This window comes from Manis pentadactyla, chromosome 2 (assembly GCF_030020395.1).
Source record: "Manis pentadactyla isolate mManPen7 chromosome 2, mManPen7.hap1, whole genome shotgun sequence".
Taxonomy (NCBI): domain Eukaryota; kingdom Metazoa; phylum Chordata; class Mammalia; order Pholidota; family Manidae; genus Manis; species Manis pentadactyla.
This window is the reverse complement of record NC_080020.1, coordinates 178,467,754-178,477,189: the sequence shown is the minus strand read 5'-3', so window position 1 is coordinate 178,477,189 and position 9,436 is coordinate 178,467,754.

Here is a 9,436-nt window from a genome sequence, read left to right as displayed (position 1 = left end):
TCAACCTCTCCTGGGAATGTCATCTTAAACCAGTCAGTCTGGAATTCCCTGGTCAGCAGTAGCGAGATAATCGAGATAATCGCCTGAGAGACTCCTTCTATCTCCCAAAAAAGAAAGACAAGGTGATCTGCACTTTCCTGTCCCTGCTGCCTCCTGCCTACAAAGGTCTCCCACTTTGTACAGCTCTTCAGAGCTCCCTTCTACTTGCCAGATGGGTGATGCTCAATTCACGGGTCATTGAATAAAGCCAATTTGATCTTTAAATTTACTCAGTTGAATTTATTTTTTAACAAGTACCTTTGAAGTATCCCCAAAAGGGAGGATGCTTACCTTTCCTAGAAATTAAAAAAGTACTAAGCAGATTCGATGTATTGTTCTATTTGGCTAACTCCAAATTTTGTGAGCCGTGGAGAGTCGGTTGTTTTGCCCAAATCATTCAATCAATTACCTCAGCTCTCCCGTTGCTTAGCAGGAAAGCCCAAGGTAATAACAACTGACTTATTGGACTTCATTGTCCCAGGAAACTGTTAAGTTCTATTTTAGCACCAGTAAGAGAGAGACATCCCTCAGAAAACTGGCAAAGGCCCAGGAAAGAATGAAACTGTCCCTCTGAACCCCATTTGATCCTAAAATGCCAACTCAAGGATTGTCACTCAGGTAACAGTGCGTGGCTGTGAGTGGTATCTGAATATCAGCAGGGAGACAGTCCAGATTACAAAACACAACATACTTTTGCAAGGCTATTTTCTCATTTACTTTCTCTTCAGTCCCTGGTGAGCAAATGACCATCTCTAGAACTTTTTTGGCCAAAGAAAATTGCTGGTGCTGGGATGGAACCATAGGAATCTAACCACAGGTTATCATTACAAGATCATTGAAAAACACAAACCCATCCCCCTCAAAAGGACTTCTACCTTCAAGAGAAAATCCTTTTCAAATGATAAAAGACTTATTCCAGTTAAAAATAAGACTCCAATTGTAAGATAGACTGAGAAAAGTAACATTTAAATATTTTCTGACTTTAAGCAAATTCTTTCCTGAAATGAGACTGGCAGAAAAGAAAGAGCTGTCAGTACCTTGGCTATAGGGAAAGAAGGAAGAGCCTTGGGTTCCTGTGGTAGATGAGTTTTACCCACTTCAAAATTTCCTCTGTCTCCTGCTTTATTGACAAGTCCAAGGGCCAAGACTTGAGTTCAGTTTTAAAGCTAACCAATGTCACTTGGCATTCTGGGACATCTTGTTTACCCAAGGACAGAAGTAACCACAGAGCCATAGACCGGATAAGATCATTGTAAAGCAGGACGAGCAGCCAGAAGACAAAGCCTGTGGCCAGCAAGGCCTGTCTGGCATTTGCTTTTCCTAACTTCTGTCTATGGTCTCCTGTTCTCTTGGGAAAAGGGCTCAGGGTATCATTCCCACAGAGAACTGGGTTACAAGGCCAGGGAGGTGTTCCTAGACCTCAAGCAGTGGAGGAATGGGACTGGGTGGTGTGGGAAAAGAAGGCATGGAAAGTATTCATCCATACTATCACATTATAGATCTGATGCCATGGCATCTCCTTTCCTCACAGAGCGCAGTACATGGTCTGCAGCCAGCTGCATCAGGCTTGGCTGGCCTCGGCAAGGCCCATTCACACACCTGCGTTCAGGTGGTGGGACTGCTGGAATTTGGTGGGCCTAGGATGGCCTCATTTGGGAGGTCTTGCCTGTTCTACATGGGCCTCTCACATTTCTCCAACAGGCTGGTAGTGGGAGTCACAGAGTGAAAGGCATGAAGACAGAGAGGACATCAATAGGGTCTTAATGAAGACAATCTATGACAGCATCTATATTTCATGTTGGAAGACTGTCTCAACAGTCTCATGATACTTGACTGTCCAATTGTATTTTAGTGTAAGGCATCAGAAAGCCTACTGAAGGCTCTGTGTAGGAGGGCAGGGTTTGTTGAGAGCTGGAGGTCACTGTAGAATAATCAGACAACAGTTGGCCTTTCCACAGGGGCCTCCAAATGTCAGTATATGGGTCATTTCTTGGGGATGGTTAGTTCCTCCAAAGAAAAGTACTCTGATCTCCTTCTTAGGTAAGAGGCTAGCCCCTGATAACTCTTTTATCATAAAAAAAAAATTTTCCCAGCTTGACTGAGATATAATTGACATATAACATGGTCTCAGGTTAAGGTGTACAATGTAATTGAGTTTGCAACACCAACTCTTCTCGGGTTCCCAGACCCAATTCTAATGTGTGTGTGTGTAGGGGAAAAAGGGGTCTTCCTATGCACACCACCAAGCAAGTCTTGAACGCCAACAAGATGTCCAAGAATTCAACTCAATTCTGATGCTATCTGCCTGGAGTCGACACCAGATTCCTCAGGTTAAGGACTCTGTCCTAGAAATCTCTCTCCAAAACTCACTCCAGAAGCCAGTCACAACCCCTAGGCTGTTACCAGTGCTTCTGACCATCCAACCAGCTACAGATTGGAGGTTCCAACGACTTCACTCTGAGGTTCTATTAATTTGCTAGAGAGGCTCACAGAACTCAGGAAAACACTTAGGTTTACCAGTTTAATAAAGGATACTGCAAAGGACACAAGTTAGTAGCCAGGTGAAGATACATAGGGTGAGGTCCCAAAGAAAGGACATCTTGTCCTTGAGGAGCCTGGGGCTAGCTCAGTGGCATGTGGAAGTGTTCTGATTCCCCAAGCATGAAAGCTGAAGCTCACTTCAATAGAGAAGCAGGATGCAAAAGAGAGAAAGAGAGCAAAATGGTCTTCTGTCTTCTCTTGGGTTTTATGAGCTCTGCCCTCTCACCTCCCAGGGGTTGGAGGCTGGGGACTGAGAGTTCCCACCTCTATCCACAAGGCTGGTTCCCCTGGTAACTAGCCCCTACCCTTGAGTAGGGTCCAAAAGATTCCCCATTAACAAGACACCTATTTTACCTTTATTACTCTAAAGCAGTTTCTGGAATGATGGATAAATACCAAATATACCTGAGAGATATAGTGTTGTCATCTGAATGACCAAATATATGTTTCTTATAATTCAGTATATCACAGTAATGATTTGCTACACATTTATAATGCACAATGATTACCACGATAACAGATCCATCACCTCACATAATTCTCCTTTTTTGTATATGTGTGGTTAAAACATTTAAGATTTACTCTCTCAGTAACTTTCAAGTATGTAACACAGTATTGTCAGTTATAGTCCCTTCATGTTGTACATTAGATCCCCTGAATTCTTTTAAATAGAAGTTTATACCCTTTACCAGCATCTCCCCATTTCCTCCACCTCCATGCTATTTTCTGTTTCTGAGTTCAACCTTTTTAGATTGCACGTGTAAGATTTGCCCTCTCTCTGACTTATTTCATTTAGTATAATGTCTTCAAAGTCCATCCATGCTGTCACAAAATGGCAAGATTTCTTTTTTTATAGCTGATAATATTCCATCATGTATTTATATTTATACCACAATTTCTTCATCCATTCATCTGTTGATGGACATTTATGTTGTTTCCATATGTTGGCTATTGTAAATAATGCTGCAGTGAACGTGGAGATGCAGGGGCCTCTTCGAGATAGCTATTTCATTTGCTTCAGATATACACCCAGAAGCAGAATTGCTAGATCCTATGGTAGTTCTATTTTTAATTTTTTGAGGAACTTCCACACCATTTTTCCAGAGTTGTTACACCAAATTACATTCCCACCAACAGGGCCCTAGGGATCCCTTTGCTCCACATCCTCACCAACATTTATTATTTCTTGTCTTTTGGATAGTGGCCATTCTGACAGGTATAAGGATTTATCTCACTGTGTTTTTGATTTGCACTTATCTAATGGTTAGTGATGTTGAGCATCTTTTCCTGTACTTGTTGACCATTTTATATGTCATCTTTGGAAAATGTTATTCAAGTCCTCTGCCCATCCTTTAATCAGATTATTTGGGGTTTTTTGCTACGGAGGTGTATGAGTTCCTATAGCTCTGGGCCAAAGGGGGTTTCAGCTCTGGGCAAGTTCACTATGGATTCAGTGAGACTGGAAAATGGCAACCGAACACTGGGGTCAAAGGAACTTATACGAAGCTTTATTCTCACAGTGGCAAGTTAAGAACTAGAATCTCTTCTGCCTCCAGGGCAGTCTGCAAGTAGCAAGTCCATCTCACAAGCTGCCTCTGCTCCAGCCTCTGCTCTCCTCTGCCCGTAGCACCGTGCAGAGCTCTCTTTATAGAAACACAGGCAATTATGGCTTACCGCTGATGAGTATGCAAGCATGCGCCTATGCAATAGGCTAAGTATTACATCATTGCACATATACAGTGGGTGAGTAGATTAGAATCAGGTGAGGATCCTGGCCATGGAACTTCCATTTTCCCTACAGTTCCTTATATAGTTTGGATATTAACCCCTTACTAAATGGTTAGTTTGCAAATATTTTCTCCCATTTCTCCTCTTCACTCTGTTGATTGTTTCCTTTGCTATACCACCTCCAAACCCAATAATTCTGAGATTAAGTCAGAGGCAGAGGCTGGGGATGGCACAGTTCAGTATATAGATATTCACAGAACTCTCCAGCTTTTAGCCAAGCCTCACCTCTGCCTTCTGCTGTGTCCAGTGTCCCAGAGTTCAAGGCCCCTCAGATTCCTTTTTGGCAGGTATTAAACGTCTGGGTTTCTGCAGGGATGGGTAAAGGTGAGTGTTATGTGGGAAGAAACACAAGGAGGGGTTGTCTAGTTGTGATGGAATAGTGAGGGGTTTTGGAGTGGTCCATGGTCCAACTACTGTGTGTTCAGACTTTCACCCAACCTCCTTGATGGTGGCTGCTAGTGGCAGTGACTCCCAGCACTGAGCTTCCTAGGGTTCTGGGGGCAATTGGGAGATTTTCCTATGGGATCCTCTCTCTATGAGCACCAAAGCTCCAACTTGAAAGTGGCCTCTTCTGGAAGATGCCAATGACTCATATATTTCACTACTACTTGATTTTAAAGGATATGCATATATTTCTATGATTAATTTAAATTTAATTTTAGAAAAAAGGTAGACATGAGGGGAAGAAGAGTTTTAACATTTTTCTTGGAAGCAAAATTCCTGTTCAAAGATCCAGGTTAGGCTAGCTCATTGAGGAACTGCAGTCTTAGCTATAATTAGCCTGATCCCCTTTCTATGTCTATTTACTTTTGGGAAAAAAGGTAGCACTTTCCACTTTATTCACTTCACAGCATGTATAGAAAGTGATAATATTTGTATTGCATGCTGATTACTCATGGCCACTGGAAATTTGGTCAAAGGGCTGCTCTCAATCTGCCCCAAGCATCCTCCACATACCCTAAAAACCAAGAGCACAATAGCTAGACATCCATAACTCAAGCATGGCACACCAGTAAGGTAGAACTACCTCAAACTCTTTGTGGCAATGAACCCATTTTTTAATTTATTTCTAATCCATTACAAACCAAGACATGGTTCTGCTTCAAGTGACTGGTATACACAGCCCATGTCACGGCTTACCAACCACCAGTTCAGGGGCACCCAGATTGGTCCACACCCTATTCAATGAAACCACCCCTGATCATACACTTGGATGTCCCTGCAGTGTCAAATAGATTTAAGTGTTCTAAACACTTCTCCATTTCTGTATTTCTCTTGTCATGGTCCAGACATGGAGCTCACAGACAAGCACCAATGAGTAGTCCACACTTAGTTTTCTTACTGTTTCCTGCCCAACGAAAGCTAAGAACAAAAGAGTACTTTAGAGCTAGAACAGTTACCATTTTTCTTTGTTGTTGTTTTTTATCTATTTTATTCCTGTCAGCTTCACATGTCAATAGTTATACCCACAGCCTCTGTGAGACATTTTTCTACCTTAGAGAATTAATTCAAATGCCTCATTTTTCAGATGAATATGCTGAGAGCCAGAGAGATGACTTTCCCAAAGTCCCACAGTTGGTTTGTAGCAAATCCCTGAAGCTGGCTTGATGATTTTATCCATGACTCCAATCTGACCCAAAACAGAAATCTGTATTCTTGCTATTAGGTCTGTGTCATCAATACCTAATACGACTTCTGCTATTGCCAACCATCATCTAAAATAAGAATAGGGCTGCCAAATTCACATTTGGCTTGCACAGGAGTGTCTCCATCTGTTTGGGCTGCTATCATAAAAATACCACAGACTGGGTGGCTTATAAGTAACAGAAATATGTTTCTCACAGTTTCAGAGGCTGGGAAGTCCAAGATCAAAGCCCTGGCAGATTGAGTGTGTAATGAGAACCAACCTCAGGTTCACAGACAGCCATCTCCCCTCTGTGTCCCCCCATGGTGGAAGGGGTGAGGAAGCTCTCTTCCCATTCATTAATCCCATTCATGAGGACTCATGACCTAATCACCTCCCAAAGGTCTCATCTCCAAAGACAATCACATTGGGGTTAGGTTTCAACATATGAATTTGGGGGGAAATCACAAACATTTAGTCTATAGCAAGGAGAGCACACTTCTGCAATGTCCCCTAAGTTCCACTCTGAAAGGTAGCAGCACTGCTTCAGAGAAGAGTCCATGCCAAAGCCCAGTCAGAGGCCAGAACTTCCCCGGCATGGGAGACATGGACTCTAGGCAACAGGCACAGAGCTGTGTCCCTCAGAGCCATTGTTTAGGCCACCAGATGCCACCCGATTACAAAGGCTATGAACACACCAGTCCATATTTGGAGGTGGATCTGCACTCCTGAAAAACACATCATGAGGAGAAAAAATTGAAAGAGCAGGAGGCGTTCAGGCTAGAGAAGAGAAAATTCAAGGAGATAAAGAACTGTTCATAAATATGTGGAGGATTGTCACATGGCATATTCCAAGGGGCCCCAGAAGTTCATACGAGAAGCAAATGTGTGAGAATTTCATCTTAATGTACAGAAGAGCTTTCTAGCAATCTCAGCTGTCGAACGATGGAATGATTGTTTTGAAAGGTAGTGAGTTCTCTGTCACCAGAGGTTTTCAATTAGGGATGTTTGGCAAGGTATCAAGTATTGACAGATAAAGTACAGGATACCCAGTTAAATTTGAATTTGAAATAAAACCCCAAATATTCTTTAATGTAATACGTCCCAATATTACATAGGACATACTTAGTAAAGTATTCACGAGTTTATCTGAAATTTGAATTTAACTAGGCGTCCCCTATTTTTATTTGCTAAGTATTGGGAGAACAATCTGGGCTGTGATTTTACCACGTTTTTCAAGACTGTAGGAAGGTATGCTGAGACATTCAGGCTGTTGTTGGTCTAAATGAAAAACATAATTTTTCTAAAGAAAAACTGCCCTCCTGAGTCTCTTAGAGTTAATACAAACTACCCAGCTGTTCCAGCCAGGACTGTCATTACAGAGCTCAATAAAATGGATCCTCTTCAGCTCTGGGGGATTGACAGCTGCAGGGTTTCCTCACGCAACAATGAGAACTTGTCGGTTTTGTTTAGTAAACATAATGTTTGACACCAGGCACTCCCCTCGGCTTGTTTATATCTGGCTGCACTGCCAGCCTGGGGCAAGGCCTGTGGCTCCCTGGTCAGGGATCTTGTTAGAAAGAAAGCAAAGACCATAGGTGTCCAGGGGAGAAAGGATCTAAGAGCCAATCAGAAAAGAATCCATGCAAAACCTCACTACTTCCACCTGAGATCTACATCCCTGGCTGGGCCCCCCTTGTGGGAGAAGGGGTTTCATCACTGGTGTCTCCTCTGGGCCCCCACCCTGAGTTCTGTGCCCTCAACTCAAAATTCGAATCGGGTTCTTGGCCTGGCAGGCCCTGTGTCATCCGGGCCACCACATCACCATGTTAAAGAATCCTAAACTGAAGCAGAAAGTATTGGGATGTAATTCTAGATTTCCTGCCTTTCATCAGTTTAAGCCAGGTGTTAGCCCCTCACCAGCTCAGCCCACCGAGGAAGGAAGGCCACCGCACTCGCCGAACCATTAATGCCGTGAAAGCTTCCAAAGGCTCATGGTCTTAAAAAGGGAAACGGAAAGTGAAGCAAGCCTGCAAATATCTAGCCCGGCTCCCTTGGCTCTCCTCACACCTAGACCCTGCCTAGCACCGGTCTGCTGACCTGGGTCATTCCTCAGGGGACTGGGGAGAGAGGTGCCATAGCATCGGTGCTAGGTAAGCTGACAGCACCCAGCTACTGACTGCATCGTCCTGCTCTGGACTGCTCCCCAACATCCCACAGAACAAGGCAGGTGGCAGTGGAGGACTGCCTAGCTTCAGAAGGGGTCTAAAGAGAGGGGACCAGACCAACCTGCAAATGGCCAAACCCGTTCATCAGCTGGCAGAATGAGAGGCCGGGGAGCTGGCTTGTTTTCAGGACATGTACCCAGAACTCCCATCCCCTGCTCCAAAGCAGATCGATGCTGAGTAGCCAAAGTGTAAACACATTGACCTTATGGCACCAGCCAAGTGGAAGAGCAGAACTGAAAATGCACCTGATTCATCCACCTATTCAAGCACACAGCATGGCTGAGTTGTGGCCGGGATGGCTCTGGGCAGCCATCCCACAGAAAAAAGCTTTTTGTCTGTGGCTGCAGAGAGGCCAGGGAGCCAAAATTCCAACTTTGTTCCATCAAGCACCTGGAAATGGAAAATGAATCAGAAGGAAGTTTGAAGGACACACTCCTCTGTTTGGGGGTGATCTGTCCTGAACAGGGGACCTGCAAACTCAACAGCAATCTGTGAGGGCTGGGTTTCCCAGAGGACATCTCAAGGAAGCATTTATTTAAAGGCCAGTATAGTACCCGTGGTGACTATGCTTTACCCAGCTCCAGCCAGGCTCTTCCAGATGGCTCGCCAGAGAATTCTTCTGCCGTGGGGAGAGACCCAGGGCGCTGGGGCTCCGGCCTCCCCAGCGGTATCCCCAGTGCTGCTGAGGTTGGCTAGGATTTCCTCGTCCTCTTCGTGATTGACAGCTCCCTGTCCTCTGCTCCACCCCTGCCTCACACACACAAAACAAAAAACAAACAGCCAAAACACCTTATTTTCCACCTTCCCCTGCCTAAGTCATCTCAGCCAGGGTGAAAATATGATCCTGTCATCACAAAATGGGAACTGGAATCCCTGTCTCAGCTTACCACCATTCGTGCCAAAATTAAAATAAATGGTTTCAAAGAGAGAATCAAAAAAGGAGTAAGTGACAAGAGATCAAGGGATTAAAAAGGGCAAGGAGAAAGACTTTGGGAAGGTGGGTGGGAAGTGGAGAAAGGAAAGTGGAGAGGGAGAGAAAGGCACAGGAGAAAGTGGGGAGAAAGAAGAAAGGATGGGAGAGTAGCTGGCAGAGGAAAGGGGGAATGACGCCATTCTGCAGAAGCCTGGGGCCCAGCACACAACAACACAGGTGGCTCCAGGCAGTGACCCACACCTCAGCAGGTCAGGACTCTGACTAGGGGGAACAGATGTCATT